Source organism: Caretta caretta, chromosome 1 (genome assembly GCF_965140235.1).
Source record: "Caretta caretta isolate rCarCar2 chromosome 1, rCarCar1.hap1, whole genome shotgun sequence".
Taxonomy (NCBI): Eukaryota; Metazoa; Chordata; order Testudines; family Cheloniidae; genus Caretta; species Caretta caretta.
This window is the reverse complement of record NC_134206.1, coordinates 68,263,916-68,281,054: the sequence shown is the minus strand read 5'-3', so window position 1 is coordinate 68,281,054 and position 17,139 is coordinate 68,263,916. Positions and strand designations below refer to the sequence as shown.

Sequence of the window (17,139 nt, the reverse complement as noted above, 5' to 3'; positions counted from 1 at the left end):
TTCTGTGTTGTCTTGTCATTGTAGTTCCCACTTTGCTATTGTTTGTCTGTATAATCTCTGTCTGGTTCTGTAATTGTTCCTGTCTGCTGTATAATTAATTTTGCTGGGTGTAAACTAATTAAGGTGGTGGGATATAATTGGTTACATAATCATGTTACAATATGTTAGGATTGGTTAGTTAAATTTCAGGAAAATGATTGGTTAAGGTATAGCTAAGCAGAACTCAAGTTTTACTATATAATCTGTAGTCAATGAGGAAGTGAGTGGGTGTGGGTGGGGGTGGGCATGGGCATGGGCATGTGGGTAAGGGAGATGGGAACAGGGAATGGAGGTAAGAAAATTGGAATCATGTTTTGCTCAAGGGGGAAATGGGAACAGAGAATGGGAGTAAGGAAGTTGGAATCATGTTTGGCTAAGGGTAGGAATGGGAACAGGGACACAGGTGTAAGGCTCTATGGTGTCAGAGCTGGGAAGGAGGATACTAAGGAAGGAAACTGGAATCATGCTTGCTGGAAGTTCACCCCAATAAACATCGAATTGTTTGCACCTTTGGACTTCGGGTATTGTTGCTCTCTGTTCATGCGAGAAGGACCAGGGAAGTAAGTGGGTGAAGGAATAAGCCCCCTAACAAACATAAGTCCTATTGCTTTTCAGTGGGACTTGTACTCCAAAGTCACTTTGTCGCTTTTGAAACTTCCAGCCTTTTTAAAAACAGGATCTGGATTATGGATATATTGATTTAGTTGGCTCTTCTGAAGTACTAACAGCCTATTTTTCAGTTTGCCTCTGTCCTAATTGAAATGCAGGTCACTGTGGGCACAGTGGAAAAGAAATCTGTTACGTATTGGGGAAAAGACACACGTACACACACATTGCATGTGCTCATCTTTTGATCTCTTCTTCAAAACCCTGTTAGACTCATGTGAATGTGTTTATAGCTGAATAGCCCTGAAATGTTATGTCGCTGATGCAGATTGACCTCCATAAACAGCATGTCTTCTATACCAAGATCCATTTTTTCCACTTGTTTACTGCTCCTTTGAGATGATTTTTACTGTGGTTCCCAACTCTGGGGATTTCTGTTGAGAGCCTGTTTGTAGAATGCATACCACATTTTATCTTTCAAGACTTTCTGGCTCTGATTACCAATATTACTTTTAAAGATGATTTACTGAAGGCTACAGCTGTGCTAACTGGGTTGACAAAAAATGCCAAGAAGCCTCTGATAGGGGTTACCCAACTGCCGAATTGTGAATCAGAGACTCTTTGGTTACAATGGTTAATGTAAAATACATATCTGCTAAAGAGAAATGTTATTTGCTACAATAAAACAGAGAGAAAGCACATTTCTTGACAGAAAAGTAATTCATGAATCATTGCTGTACATTTTGTTACAAGATGTTCACTTGGGTACACCTGAGCTCCACTAGTCTAAGTAAAAATACAAAATCACCTTTCCCAAAACATTTTAGTTTCAGATCCCTCCTGCAATGATCATGACTGCTGTCTTCTCCCTCAGGAATAACACCTCTTTAAAATGCAGAGTCTTAGGTGTCAAAGACCTGACCTGAAATATTTGGATGCTTTCAAGCTCCTTTAATAGTTTTAAAGACAGATTAAATCATATAATTTAAAAACTACTTTGTAAAAGAAAATTAGTTTAAAAAACACCTATTGTAATGGTACAGGCATGATTCAGTCCCACAGACACTGCACTCCTGTGATGTGGCAAAGTAGCAAAAATAAGAGATTGGTGTTACATCTTTCCTTGGATTGTTCTGTGCCCAATAGCAGGTCTCTTAATGTTTCCATTACAGACCCCTATTTTTAGAAGTTAATAGCTCGGCTATCACAATTTGCTTCAGGCTGAAGCTGGCACACAAAGTCTCAGTCGGGAAGCACATTTATAGAGGAATAGAAGATTACCCATTTCAGATCCTTTTTTGGCTGTCATAAAGTCTACAAATAGTTTCTATTTCAAAAATTACATTTGCCACCTGATTGATCTGTATACTATGATCTATTCTCTTGTGACTGCACTTGACCAATAAAAAGCCCGAATAAAATAAATAAAAGAGCACGAATATTTTTCAGTCATGTAAAATAATTTTGTTTATGGTCATGTGTGTGCATGTGCATATGAACAACTGTACATATCTGTTTCAGGATTTATGCCAGACACTACGTAGCAAGGCTTAGGAGGAGAGCTTCATTGGTCAAAATATACCACAGTAGTGCCAACCCCAAATGTTCAAAAATCACGAGTCAGGCTCACCAAAAATCATGCAATTGGCTTTAAAATCATGAGGTTATGTAAAAATAATAGTTTGGGGATCTTTTTATTTGCCTTCTGCCTGTTGAGCCTTTAGGGTGCACTGGGGTCATATTTTGAAGCTTTTTCCACACCCACAAGGGCTGGAAACTTACTTCTTCTTTAAGAATTGAAGGCTGAAATCATCACATATCCATTGGACTCCAGGAGCTGGGGCTTTAAGGAAAACCATAATTATCATGAGACCCATGACAAAATCATGAGCATTGCCAACACTGACACATCTGCCTACTCTCAGTTCTTGTCCCTTTCTCAAAAGCACCTGGTGCTGTCCACTACTGGAGACTGAACTACAGGGTTTCTCAAGGTGCCCAGGACTGTGCATCATCTTGCTGCCCCCCCATCTCCAGTGAGAGGAAGACTTGCTTGTGCGTATCTGGGTATTAGTTCCCAGACCTCACCAGTCTGTTAGCCACCCAAACAAACTCTCAGGGCTCTGCCAGCCCTTATTTTGCCTTGCAGGTTAATAGTAGGTGCACCTTGCCCCTGGACCCCCCTTGAATTGTTCCCCTGCAGTGTCTAACCCTTAACCACTGAGCACTCACTGAAATTCCCAAGTTTCTTATCCACAAGAGCACAGTATACGCACAGGTTGACTAGTACAACTAGTACAACTCATGATCGGGACCTTTATAACATTACAGCACTGAAATATAGTTACAGTGAAAACAATCATAAATTTATTATCAAAAGATACAGATTGAGTAAGAATAATGAAAAGAAATCATTACATATAAAACAAACAATATAATGCACTTCTTAGAATCTAAACTTAACATTTACAGGCTAACATCCTCATCTCAAGTAGTATGTCACCTAAACCAGTCCCCCAGCATTACCAACCAACAGGGGTAGGATCCATGTTTCATAAATGCAAAAAGTGCTGTCCTTTTTGCTCCCTCAGTAATGGGTAACAAAATGTCCTTTTGTGTCTCCTTAGATTTCCCCAAACTCATTGTTTTGCCCCAAGAGTCAGGATGACCCCAGTGGTTTCTTTCCTGGTGTGCTGGCTCCAGGTTGTCTTCACATACTCATGTTGACTCTCTATGCGGAACAGGCTTCCATTGTGTTGATTTACAGTGCACAATCTACATGTGAACCTAGGCAGCCAGGTGAGTATATATCCCTTTGCCTGGCAAAACCTGTTTGTCAACCCTGCCTGGACTCTAAAATGTATTTTCAGTATACACAACTCCTTAAATCTCATCTGTACATATATCTTACAATGATTATGATGATCAGCATGACATAAGCTTTTATTAGACACTTCATGCAACCCTTTTTGGATAAATACTATGACTGCAATGTCATAGGAGTAGTGAATTTGTCACACCTGATAGAAGTTGTTGTTACAGAACAGTAAACCCTTTGCCAGTTGGCACAGAGAGGTTCTTAGGGTCAAGGAGAGACCATGGGTCTGATCCACTGTGGTAGTTGCTATGGTTCATAGGGCTTAATCCTGCAGTACTTACTCATACAATGGCCAATTAATGAGTGTTTTACAAGAGTGAGGGGTGAAGGATTGCACCACTGTTAGTCTTATCTAAATCTATTTGGATTTACTGGAATTTTATTAAATATGCAGGAATAGAGGGAGGAGGCTGGTGGATGAGAGAGAGAGAGAGAGAGAGAGAGGAGGCAGCCAGAGAAGGACAACACAGTAGTTGAGAGGAGCAGAGTAGGATAAAGCTAATAGAAAGGCTCAGGAGAAAGGAGTGGGGTCTTCTAGAAAAAATGTGAAATTTAACATTTATTAGTTAGAAGAACCAGATATTATTGATTTTTTTTAAATGACCTAAAATATTGTAAAACTCAGTAGACATTCTATATTTGACTAACAAATATTCCTTTTTATGGAGGTATGTTAATACTGTACTTTAATGTTGTTGGGGGTTCAGTAAACAGCAAAAGTCTTGACCCATGCTGTTGTGCTGTTTTATAATCCGTAGTGATCATGTTTTAAATATCACTTTTATATTAAATCTATATTTAGTTCCTCTTTCACTCATTTGATTTCATTGTACCTGGATGTGTTTTAGAGTTTTAAATTTTTCATTAAGATTGACACATAATGCAGCAGTATAATGAAATATACCCAATTTAAAAACATAGAGAAAAAGGAAAATAAAAATCTCTATTCAGATTGAGGCTTTGTCCTGCCATGAGATCTGCACAGTCAGCCCCTTACTCCTTGGCATGCTGTTTAGTGGCACTCTGCCCTGAGATGATGGGCTATCCCTGTCAATCAGATTGCAGGATAATGTTCCTGCTGAGTATTGTAAAATAACCTACTTAAAAAAAAATCGTATGCAGCAGTTGTTACTGTTGATCAACTAAATTCTCCATATTTCAGAAATTATCTTAATACATTTCCCCATGAGCCCTGCCAGTATGATTCTTTCTCATCAACTCATTCACTTTTGACAGAGGTTTAATTTCTGCAGTTTAAAACAACAAGAGCAAAAGTTAGCAGGGGAAGGCTCAAACACTGAAGAGAACAACTTTAAAAAAAAACACCCATAGAAGATTCACCCCCAGTAATATTAAAGATCTGGCTCAATCTGACAGAAATAAGGAGATTTTGAGTCAAGACTGATGTTCCATTCTTAAACCATATTGAAACACGAATGCTTTGAATTTGCTCTATACAGTAGTTGTCATCTGAGGATCTCAAACTGCTGTACAAAATCTAATTAGCTAAGCCAAGACACCTGTGAGGTAGCTCATCTATCCATTTTACAGGTGAGTAAACTAAAGAATCTTAAAGATTTGGTGACTTGCTTGGGGTTGCGTGGACCATAAGTGGCATGAGCCAGTAATAGAGCCCCAAGTCCTGGTTCTCAGGCCCTTTGTGTGGTAACTATTAAGCCATGCTTGCATAGTGCTGCAGTTCTGCAGCAAGCACAGTAAATCACAGGCAGAGATCCCTGAAATTTACAGGCACAATAAGGCAATTTAAGGAGGAAATTGTAACTTTCATTTTACTATTTATTTTTTACATTGCTGAAGGGTATATAGATGAGAACACAAGGCCCGGTGTTGGTACAGGATTCCCACAAGTAAGTATACAAAAGTTATCATTAGAAAATGAACAGAATTGAAAGTAGAACAGAATTGGTATTTTCAGAAAGGCCTGCAGGTGTTTGTTTATTCAGTATGGCTAACATCAGACCAGTGGTGCAAGTAAGCTGGTACAGTGAGGTACGCTGTCCCAATAAGACATTAATTGCCGTTATGCCGTAGCAGAAAGACACGTTCGGTATCTGCTGAACACCGCAGGGCTCTCCCGGGAATTGCAGCAGCGAAAGGAGCAGAACGTGGGGCCGGCGGGCGGCCCCACTCCAGCAGCTCCTCTGGCATGACTTTACGGCCCCCAGCCTTGTCCTCTGGCGGGGCTGTATAGACCCCAGAGAGTAGATGCAACTGCAGGGAAGGGCTGGGAGTGGCACAGCCGTGGCAGAGGAGCGGCACCTTGTGCTGCTGTGGTTCCCGGGAGAGCCCTGCAGTTAAGCGGATACCGATTGATATCTGTGGATATCTGCATCCGCAGGTATAAATTTGTATCCGCGCAGGGCACTAGCCACGGAACATTAAGGCGACTGGTGGGAGGGGCACAAAGAGTCAAGTAACTCTCCCGAGGCTCAAGTACCCCCGCCGGCCCAGGTGGGAAGAGGAAGGGGCAGGGCCAGAGCTGGAAGGCCAGAGCCTCTCCTCTTCCAGCCAGGCTGACTGGTACACTGCCTGGTGCAGCGCAGCAGCTGCCTGGGAGAGACAGGCACCCTCCGAGGCAGCTGATGTGCTGCACTGGGCAGCAACCGGGAGTGGCTCCGGGGCCTGGCTGCCAGGAAGAGCAGCTGAATGCCAGGGAGATCTGGCTAAGCGGGAAGACAGAGCCCTCCCCCCCAGGTAACGTGGAATGGGGAGGGGATGGGGAGAGCATGGGGACTCTGGGCTGGGGGTGGTGCAGGGACTCACCTGGGGGGTCACGTGGGGACATCGTGTGCCCCCCCTTAACTGATGCCCCCCCCTTGTGTCGCTCCCATGAATTGCCATATTGGTAAGAGTTAAAATCTATTTGTGTGACTGCATGAGACAGGTGTGGAGGGACTGTGCAAGGCCCTTCTTGCCACTTCAAGCCCCAGTCAAAGTGGCTTGTCACAGGGTGCAGAGAAGATGGGGCAACCGCCTTATAAGCTCAATGAGATTCAGTGACTGGGACCATATTCAGTGTACCCTAGTGTTGGGGACACTGGGGCATGGCCACTAGGTAACTCGAGGGGATGGAAGACCACGAGTGTCGATGAAGCCCCCTCGCACTAGGCCCAGGTGTCCTTGGCCCCCCCTCCCGCCTGGAGGCACTCGCAGCAGTTATGCTTGAGAATCTGCAACAATATGTTGCAGAGTCAGACTGCCTGAAATTAAGCAAGGCCAAACAGGGGAGATATGGAAGAACAATGCTGAATAAAGCAGCTTTATGTATAGTTTAACAAATGATACAGAGAACCAGGGAACTAGCTGGGAACTGGATTGGCTAGCTATATGGATACTTGGAGCAGCTTGCTATTGGATAAGTATGCTGGGAAAAAGGATGTATAAAAGCCTGTGTAACTTCCTGCTCTGTGTACAGGATTTGAGATTGAAATCTCCCTGTACCTTTTTGAAGCTTCAAATAAACTTTTCTGCTTCTCCACCCCGTTGTGATTATTGGGTGTAGCACACCGGGTAACGAACCAACTTCAGCTGTTGTTTAGCCTCTTGGCACTGAGTGCCGGCAACACTGGGACCCCAGCGAGTGCAGCAGTCCTGATGCTGCTGCAGCAGCTGTGGTGGAATAGCAATCCACATCCTGTGTGTGGGATGGGGGTGGAGGATTCCATTCTCCTAACTCCTACTTAGCTCCCCATATAAAGCCTTTTAGTAGGGATTTATGAGAGGTGATTTCATTCTATATAAACAAGAGATTGATCTATCGTACAGCACAATGTGGCTGTTATTCAAGGTTTGTTTTTTTTTAAATTTCCTGCATTATTATAATTATTTATTCAGTATTACTGAAGTATATAGAGGCCCATATTGAGAGCACACAGTGCCGTTGTGCTGGGCGATCTGCAAACACATAGCAAGGGCCAGTCCTTCCCCTAATCTCATTTGAGACAAGACCCAAGAAGTAGGGCAGGGTTTGTTTGGTTGGTTGGTTGGCTGGTTGGTTGAGTGGCAATTCTGAAAAATGAAAAAAACCCAAACGTTTTGGTGCGTTGAAAAGTAAAAAAAAATATGGCTCAGATTTTATTTTTGTTTTGAGCATTTTTTAACATTTAAAAGTTTTAAAAAAACAATATTAAAGGAAACTTTGAAACTAAAAGCAATTTCAAATTAAAAAAACAAAACGTTTTGATCTACAGTTTAAAGAGTATTGATTTCAGCGGTAGTCAGGAGGGTTAATATTTTTTATGTGCATTCAAACATTTTGTTTCTATTTTTTCAGGGTTTTTTTTTTAAGGTATTCCTTTCAATGGAAAGAAACCAGTGAAATTGACACAAATTCGTTAACTGTTTCCGTGTCGCCAAATCTGCATTTTTCACCCAAAAAAAAGGTTAGTAGAAAAATTGTGCCCAGGACTAGCAAGAAATGGGTGCAACAAACAATAGGGAGGAGAAGGAAGGGTGGATAAGAGAATTAAAAATAAGAACCCATATATATGTAGGCCAACAATATGCATAGATAGATGATTTCAAGTTTACATATATATATATAACACACACAAACACACAAAATACAAATAACAAATGAATCAGAAAAATACCAGAAGTCCTGTTGCTCATTACAAATAATGTATTGACTAAAGTCTAGTTCTTTAACTTCAAAATCAAACTTCAAAATTTTCTGAAGTGGGATTGTCTATTTCAGAGTTCAATAGCAAACATACTGTGGATACTTGAAAAAACTTTATTGGATTTACCTATATTTGTGCTATTTGTGGTATTCCCTATACTTAGGGAATTTAATATCGCAAATCATTAGTTAGATCAGGAAATGGCAAATTTTTAAATCTTGATCAAGGTGCATCAGGTTATTGTTCTTCCATCTAGTATGGTCTCAGGAGAGAAGACGGGGCAAAGCCTAGCATGTTGGATGTCAGTAGAACAGAGAAGTTTTGACACCCAGTTCCTTTTTATGTTTTTTGAATAGTTAATGCGTTTGACCCATAGCTAAGACTGGATTAGAAGTTTGATTGTTCTGACATCCCCCGTATAAAGGGTATTGATTTCCATAGTGTAGTGTGGAGGGTTGATTTTTTTTATGTGCATCGAAGAGCTGTGTTTGGTATCTGATATCCACTGTTGAGTCAAAGAACTGCAGAGCCAGGTCCTTGATTTCTTTTTTTGGTTCTCTGCCTCCTCTACACTTATCCTTTGAATTTGTGAGTCATTACAAATCATACATAGTTTAAAGTAACCTTCACTTTAAATTCCCTGCCTTTTGTTGGTTTGTCAGCCATTCAATGGTATTATTACAGAGTTTTCTTTGTATGAACATTGTCAATCATGCTTACCATCGGTTCTAGCACTTACAATAAATTTTTCAGTCACTCTTATGGCAAATGTCACCTATTAGGCCTTTTCAAAATCCTCACAACTGATCTGAAATTCCAGTGTATGGAAAAATTTACTATTGTCAAGCAGAGTTTTAATTAAAACTCTACTTTGTCTTCAATCCAATTTAGGAACAAATGAAAAAAAAAAGCAAGATGTAAATTTTACAATGCCTGGCAATGTATCCAATTCTGAGCTGAACAAAGAAGGTTATATGCTGAAAATCTTGTAGGAATAAAGCATATAAGATAAATAAAAAGCTTCCAGTGCTTAATTCCAATCGTCTCCACAACAACTGGAGCTCCTGATAAGACACTTCCTCAGAGTAATGATGCATAATGTGAAGAAGCAATAACCCAGACTGCATAAGTATGAAGGGATGCCATTCTTTTTAAAGAAAAGTGTGGCAAATGTGAAGCTCTGTTAATGTTCTGAGCCATTTTCAAAGGCATTTTCATGAGCATGGCAAAATGCCAGGTGTTGGCTTTTCCAAACATGATAGGGAGAGCAAGAAATGTAACTATTATAAGGGCATCAAGCATTTGTCCATGTAGTATCATGTAAATATTTATGTACTATCAATTCATTATTAGTGGCAGTTTTAATATGAATATAAATATTATAAAGTGTGTGTATGACAGATAAATCATAGGGCTGCTAAAGTAATTTGCAACAGTAAAGCTCATTTTGGATAATTACAGAGCCCCAGAAGATTGTGTTTATGTATTACAAAGAAAGGGGTTGTTAAGAAGAAAACTGTTTTGTGCTGCTGACACTTTGCAGAGACAGAGGCTGATCCTGCTTGGGACCAGATTAGGAACATGTGCAAACATTAATGAAAGATGTTGTGAATAGAACAGGGAGGAAAAGCAGTGTGGCGTTATTTGCAGGGCTAACCTTATTCAGTCAACTTTCATGCAGATGAATTACTGTAACTATAGAAATAATATAATAAATGATTAGTTAAGATTATGTTAGCAATAAAGATACTAATGTTTTATTACATACTGAGTTCTATTTTGCATTTTATGTAGGGGTAAATTAGACCATAACGTTGTTTATTCTTGTTTTATGAAGGCTGTTTTCAGATCCATATTAAAGCTTATTATTGCTTTCCCCCTTCTCTCTCCCCACCCACATTTTATCTGGTCAAAGTGGAAGCTGTTTCTTTAAATCTGTTGAATAACCATTAAATACTGTTGAAGTTTAAAAAACAAAAACAAACAAACAAACAACGTGCCAGGCAACAGAGTGATAGACTTTGGAAGGTCATATTATAATGAGATTAAAATGTAGTTCTCTCAGCTAACGTTCAGCTGCAAATAAATGTGATTCAATTCTTTTTCATGAATGTTTTACTGATTAGATTAATTTCAAGTGAAACATACATTATTTCTATGACAAGCGAGTCAGTGTCTACCCAGTGGATGACTGTTCAACTAAAATGCAGTGAGAAGAAACAAAATTATTTTCTGAAGTGCAGTAAAATAGTCTAAAATTAGATCTCTCTCTCTCTTATGCACTTACACAAACACACATGCACAGTTTTTAGCCATTAGGGAAGACTAGAAGCAGAATACCAAGGGTTTTCCTTTTACATGGAATGGAGTATCAAAACTCAGTTGTCAGTTTGGAGGGCAAAGCTTATCCTAGAGAATTGGTGTAAGAAATATCATCCCTGTTTTTCCATTCATGGGAGCTCCCGACATTCAAGGATTGGTTTTCCTTCATTTTGCTCTATCTCAGCCAACATTAATACCAAAGTGGGCAATTCATTTCCGGATGCAGACAATCAGCATCAGGACTTGCTTGAATGGGAACTATGGCGCTTTCTTCTACTCCATCACTTTGACCACCATTTTCCACAGCAATCACATGTCTACAGTGGCATCTGTCTGAGAAGCTGGTGTTTGGTACTTTGGAGCAATGTAGAAGAGCTGTCTAGCTTAGATGCAGGCCAGGATGCTGTGCTACAGGTCCAGGCTGTGGTGGATATGCTTCTCCATAAGGCAGCTCCCCCAACTCCTCCAGACACTCAACCAGCCTTCTCCCCACTGCAGGTTTTCCCCAACTGGCCTGTTTACCTTTCAGACAAATGTCCTGGCTGGGTGCATTTAAAAGATTAAAATTATGCCCAGCTAGGCAAACCTACATTTCTGAACAGACTGGCATGCCTACAGCATCTAATGGCTGCCCCTGATGATGTGTCACTCCTTGTCTCCAAGAATCTGATAACATTATCTGCATGCTCTCCCCACCTTGCAAATCTCAATGTGTATCTTTACCCTCAAACCCGGTCTCCCACATAGCAGCCTGACACATCAAAGATCAAGCTGCGGGGTAGACCCAGAGAGACAACTTCAAATGCTTTGAAACAGAAAATAATACAGTTAAATTGTTAACCAGTTCCAGGAGCATTACAAGTGCTTTCTATTTCTAGTACCGTCTCTTCTGTATGGTCCAACTAGTTAATTTAGACAGCATTTAACCAGATGGAACTTGAAGATATTTTCAGAGCATGTAGCTGGCCTTAATTGATTCTTACATTGTTATATCCATGTAACTCTGGTATCACTCTCTCTCTCTCCTGATCGGTCATCTCTCTTTTGGAGTCTGCCTTCATTTTATTTTTTCTTTAGACTATTCCATCATCCTCATATCACAAATTAACCGTTTAATCTGTATCTCCTTGTTGAGGTGATGTTGAAATGCTTTCTCACCTTTGTACTTTTTAATCCTTATGTACTGAATTTTTTGTGAGCTCAGCGCCTGAATATTTATTATCATTTAACTAAAGAGAATGTACTGAATCGATTTCCAAAAAGAGTGGGGGTAGGGGTGGAACAACCTCATCCTTACACCATTTTCATTGTATTGGTCACAGTTAAACACTTAATCTTGTTGCACAGTGGTTCTATGCTTTTAAGATGATTACATTATTACAAGTTTGATTATTCATTATGCTGTATTTTGCCAATTGCTACAAAAGTTTTTTAAAAATGTTTTGTCCTTTTTAACAGACAGGCTTTGTGCTGGTTTCTTCTGCACTTTCATGATATGATGTTGCAAGAAAGAAACAAGAGGAGGCTGTGCTGAAATGTGAGTGTGTAGCAATAGCAGATAGATCTCCTTCCTTTGCAATGACTCACCCCACTCAGAGGCTAGCACAGTCCTGCTGCACTCCAGAGACTATAGTTTGATTGCTGTCACTACCAGTTAGATCATTAATCATAATTGTGGTACTGACAGCAAGTTTCTTGACCTCATCATGAAAGGCAAGGAGGTCATTCCTGGGAGCGATTCATCCTTCAGGTGAGGGAAAACTACAGGGAAGATTTATTTTTTTTATCTACAGTATTGTCTTTTGTCCCCTAATTTTCCCTATAATCAGCAGAAATGTGAGGGCTTTGGGGCAGCAGGGTCTGGCATTTCCTCTACTCTTAGGGAAAAACCTTTTTTCTTTTTTTTTAGATCACTGAACTACTTGCTCCTGCCCTCAACATACCCCAGCTTGGGGTTGAATGTCAGAAATGCAAGTAAGTATCTGCAATAGTGTAATGACAACGGCATACATTCATTTGTGTCTGTGTTTATATGCTTGCTGATTGCAGGGGAAATTACTAAGCAGCCTTCTTGTGGACGACAGTGCATAGTCTGCTCAAATAGTGGTCACTTGGCAGTGTTCTCCTGAAAGGAAGCCTGTGATGTTATTACAGCGTGTTACCACCAATGGCCTTCATGCTGAGTACCTTGGAGGAACTTCTCTGAAAAAGAAGACTGAAGATGAAAAGGTAGAAAATGCTATGCACAAGGGGAAAATATTAGTACAGAAGTATTTTTATTGGGTAGCATGTAGTTTACTTTTGGAGTTCTATTAATTTTGTCTGTGGTATATGTAGTGTTGTTCCCTTCACTCCAATCTACATAACATGTAGTACATTTGCAGGCTTATAATATTAGTATATTTCTGCTGAGAGCATCTGTTCCTCTTACTTGGTATGCTTTTTCTCTTCCTCATCATAGAACTCCTTCATCTTCCAAGCTCTTTGAATACAGCCAATGTTCATCTTCAAAGAGATGATCTCATGAAAACTCTCACAATTAAAGCCAATATAATCTCTCCTTTTTTAAAAAGAATATTTCCAAAAACTGTTACCTTTGTCAGCGCAAAGTCATAAAAGTGCACTTTCAGGTCTTGCACAGTATCAACAAGGTCAAGTTGTAAGGAATTTGTATTTTGAGATTTGGAAAATGATTGGAAACAATAATAACTTTAGCAAAATCTTGAAAGAGGTACATTATCAACTACAATAATATAGTGCTACAAATTCATATGAAAGACTTCAAAGTAGATATTCAAATAAATACTTGAATGAGAGGATAATTAACGAGGGTGTGTCATAGGCATTCCTTAATACCTATTTCATTGCTTTATTAATGATTACCCAGCCAGACAAAGTATCGATGCAATATTATTGGATTACTAAGTAGAACCATGCCTTTTCAAAGACCATAAAGAACCTTTAATCAGATAGAACGTTTTCTGCAGTTTTGTAATTTATATGCTGCACTGTAATTTATATGCTACACCTATCACTTAAATCAGCTTCTCTACCAGATGATTGGAGGATAGCTAATGTGACACACAATTTTTAAAAAGTGTCCAGAGGTGATCCTGGCAATTACAGGCTGGTATGTAACAGTAACTTCAGTAACAGGCAAATTTATTGAAACTAAAGAACAGAATTATCAGACAGATAGATGAACATGATTTGTTGGGGAAGAGTCAACATGGTTTTTGTAAAGGAAAACCATAGTTTACCAATCTATTAGAATTCTTTGAGGGGTCAACAAACAGGGGGAGAGGGGTAAGCTGGTGGATTTAGTGTACTTGGACCTTCATAAAGCTTTTGACAAGATCCCTCACCAAATGCTCTAAAAGTAAGGAGTCATGGCATAAGAGGGAAAGTCCTCTCATGGATCAGTAACTGCTTAAAAGACAGGAAACAAAGGATAGGGATAAATGGCCAGTTTTCAGAACAGAGTGAGGTAATAGTGGTGTCCCCCAGGGATCTGTACGGAGACAAGTGCAGTTCAGCATATTCATAAATGATCTGGAATAGGGGGTAAACAGTGAGGTGGCAAAATTTGCAGACAATACAAAATTACGCAAGATAGTTAAGTCCAAAGCTTACTGCAAAGAGTTACAAAGGACTCTTACAAAACTAGATGACTGGGCAACAAAATGGCAGATGAAATTCAATGTTGAAAAATGCAAAGTAATGGACTTTGGACAGCATGACCCCAATTATACTTACAAAATCATGGGATCTAAATTAGCTGTTACCACTCAAGAAAGAGATCTTGGAGTCATTGTGAATTGTTCTTTGAAAACATCTGCTCAATGTGCAGCAGTAGTCAGAAAAGCTAACAGAATGTTAGGAACCATTAGAAACGGGACAGATGATAAGACAGTAAATATCATAATGCCACTATATAAATCCATGTATGCCTACATTTTGAATACTGCATGCAGTTCAGGTCATCCCATCTCAAAAAAGATATATTAGAAATGGAAAAGGTACAGAGAAGGGCAACAAAATGATTAATCATTAACAAAATGATTAAATGGTGGAACAGCTTCCATATGAGGAGAGATTAAAAAGACTGGGACTGTTCAGCTTGGAAAAGAGACAAGGAAGGGGGATAAGCTAGAGGTCTATAAAATCATAAATAGTATGGAGAAAGTGAATAAGGAAATGTTATTTATTCCTTCACACAACACAAGAACCGGGGTCACCCAATGAAATTAATACGCAGCAGGTTTAAAACAAACAAAAGGAAGTACTTCTTCACGCAATGCACAGTCAACCTATGGAACTTGTTGCCATTGTATGTTGTGAAGGCCAAAACTATAACTGGATTCAAATAAGAAATTAAATAAATTCATGGAGGATAGCTCCATCAATGGCTATTAGCCAAGATGGTCAGGGATGCGATCCCATTCTCTGAGTGTCTCTAACTTCTGATTGCTGGAAGCTGGGAATGGACAATGGGATGGACCATTGATGACTGCCAGTTCTGTTCATTCCATCTGAAGCATCTGGCATTACCCACTGTTGGAAGACAGGATATTGTGATAGATGGACCATTGATCTGACCCAATATGTCCATTCTTATGTATTGCTTCTTAATAAGTATTTTCATTGTTTTAAAAGCAGTTTACAAAAAACTTATAGCCCATAACCATAACACCTGTGTTTACTCACAGAAGTATGCCTCATTTTGGTGGTAGTGTGTGGAGCGGCAGGCAGCACTGATTTACTTCACACTGTGTAGCCTTATACTGTCCTTGAATCAGCGCTTGATTCCCATTTATAGTATAAGGACTTGTGCATGTTGATTAAAGGGAGCATATGCAGTAATATTGCCCAGCATATTTCACTTAGTATTTGCACAGTAGGTACAAGGTTAGGACATGGTCATTAATTACAGGCTTTTCTATTATTCCATACAAATGTGTTATGGTAAGATGTTGGTAAACATTCCTGAAGTTTTGTGGAAAGTTAAAAAAAAAATCACTAATGGCCCAGTCCTGTGAGTGCATGCTCAACTCCTGTTGACTTGAAAGAGAACTGAGGACATTTATCACTTTGCAGAATTGGACCCCCAACTCCTTTTCAGGCACATGTACTTCATGTGTGGATTTTTGAAATGTCCATAAGTTGCTAGATCATAGGCGCATACCGCTGGCGGCCAGTAATGACTTCTCAACTTTAACATATTTACATTGCCCCGCAAATTAAATATAAACTTGGTAATTCCTAGCGTACCAAGAAATGTAGAGCTATGGGTAACACTGTAACTCACAGATCATAATGAATCATAGGAAACAAGTATAGAGACATAATTTCACTTTCACAAATTTTGTAATTCATGCTCAGGTAATAAATTGCTCAAAGACCCTTAGAAGCAGTTTCTTCTGGGAGGCTGCAGCTGGATCCTTGCTTGAGGTACAAATCTTTCCTTTTTAGAAGAATTGCTTAGTCCTAAACTCCTTAAATCCTGGGGTTACTCACTGGCTACTTCATCAACTTGGACTCCTAATGGTCCAAGCTGTGAAATGCCAGTGTCTCTCTCCTGGTACTCTAAGGAATTAAAAAGGCCCTTTCTCCTTGCTTCTGCTCAGTGTTATTGGTCTTGATGTATGTAAATGGAGATTCAGCTTTGCCAAGCTAGTCCTTTATTCATCCTGTTTCTTCATCACACTTTCTCTTTCTCAATTCAGTTTTTTTGTTTTGTTTTTAAACAAGACAGTCCACACCATTGTCACACGTTCAGAGTTATTGGTATTCAATAATGTAACATGATACCAAATTTGGTAAAATTCAGTTATCATGTGAGTAAGTTACTAATAAGTGCTGTTTATTGCCAAGCTTTAGGCAGAGTTCAAGCTTTTCACACAGCTTGCCCTTCTGCCTTAACCCAAACCACATCTGCTAACCTAGCACTGGCCCTGTCTTGCATAGACACTGCCAGTTGTGCAGAATTGAGATACACTTATGTGTTTGCCTTTTCTCTGAAATGGACAATCATGTGCAAAGGACAATGCAGGTATCACTGAATGCATTTCAGTGGTTAAGTGGAATTTCAACCAGCTAAATGAAACTTTTCTAACAAAAATCCAAACCAGGTAAGTTATACATCTAAAACTGGGGACTTTTTAACTTAAACATAAGATTTGCTTAAATTTATGAACCTATCAGCCCGTGTGGGCCAAGGTTTATGTGAACGTGGGTAGATTTGTCGTTTCAGGGGAAAATCCATTAAAGCTTGGTAGTGTTGCCAGTTATGCCTTGAGATTTTGGGTTAATTTGAACCTCAAGCCCCAAATGAAGCTTGGGCATGACCCCATAACATATGGAAACGAAAAAGAAGGATGCATATCAAGGTAAAGCTCTGAAGTTTATACAAATCTGATTTATTCCTAATCTACAGAAAAGGCCAGTGAATCAATCTCATGCATACTGCCAAGATTCTGAAACTAGTGTAGCCCAGTAGGTAGCTTGTCTTAATTATATTCACTGCTTTGCATTACATTCTGCTTTGCATTATATTCAGCAGTAATGCAAGAAACCTACAGGCCTGTATCCTGTAAGACATTAGCTTCAGCAAGTTAGAATAAGGCTTGAGGCCTATGAACTTTGAACAGA

The 17,139-nt window shown here is 39.6% G+C and overlaps 1 long non-coding RNA gene across 15 annotated transcripts in view; it reads left to right on the top strand.

Annotated features, from left to right (window-relative positions):
- The window catches only part of LOC125637367 (uncharacterized), a 308,688-nt gene that overhangs the window by 145,601 nt on the left and 145,948 nt on the right, over positions 1–17,139 (top strand). For 10 of the 15 annotated variants that reach the window (XR_012668650.1, XR_012668648.1, XR_012668647.1 and 7 more), the window contains 5 exons: positions 3,273–3,444; positions 5,342–5,391; positions 7,818–7,926; positions 11,947–12,025; positions 12,398–12,717. This is a non-coding gene — a long non-coding RNA (uncharacterized LOC125637367). Of the gene's footprint in view, positions 1–3,272; positions 3,445–4,983; positions 5,075–5,341; positions 5,392–7,817; positions 7,927–11,946; positions 12,026–12,397; positions 12,718–15,870; positions 15,940–17,139 lie in introns of all 15 variants that reach the window. The other 5 variants (XR_012668654.1, XR_012668651.1, XR_012668657.1 and 2 more) reach the window with 5 other exon arrangements.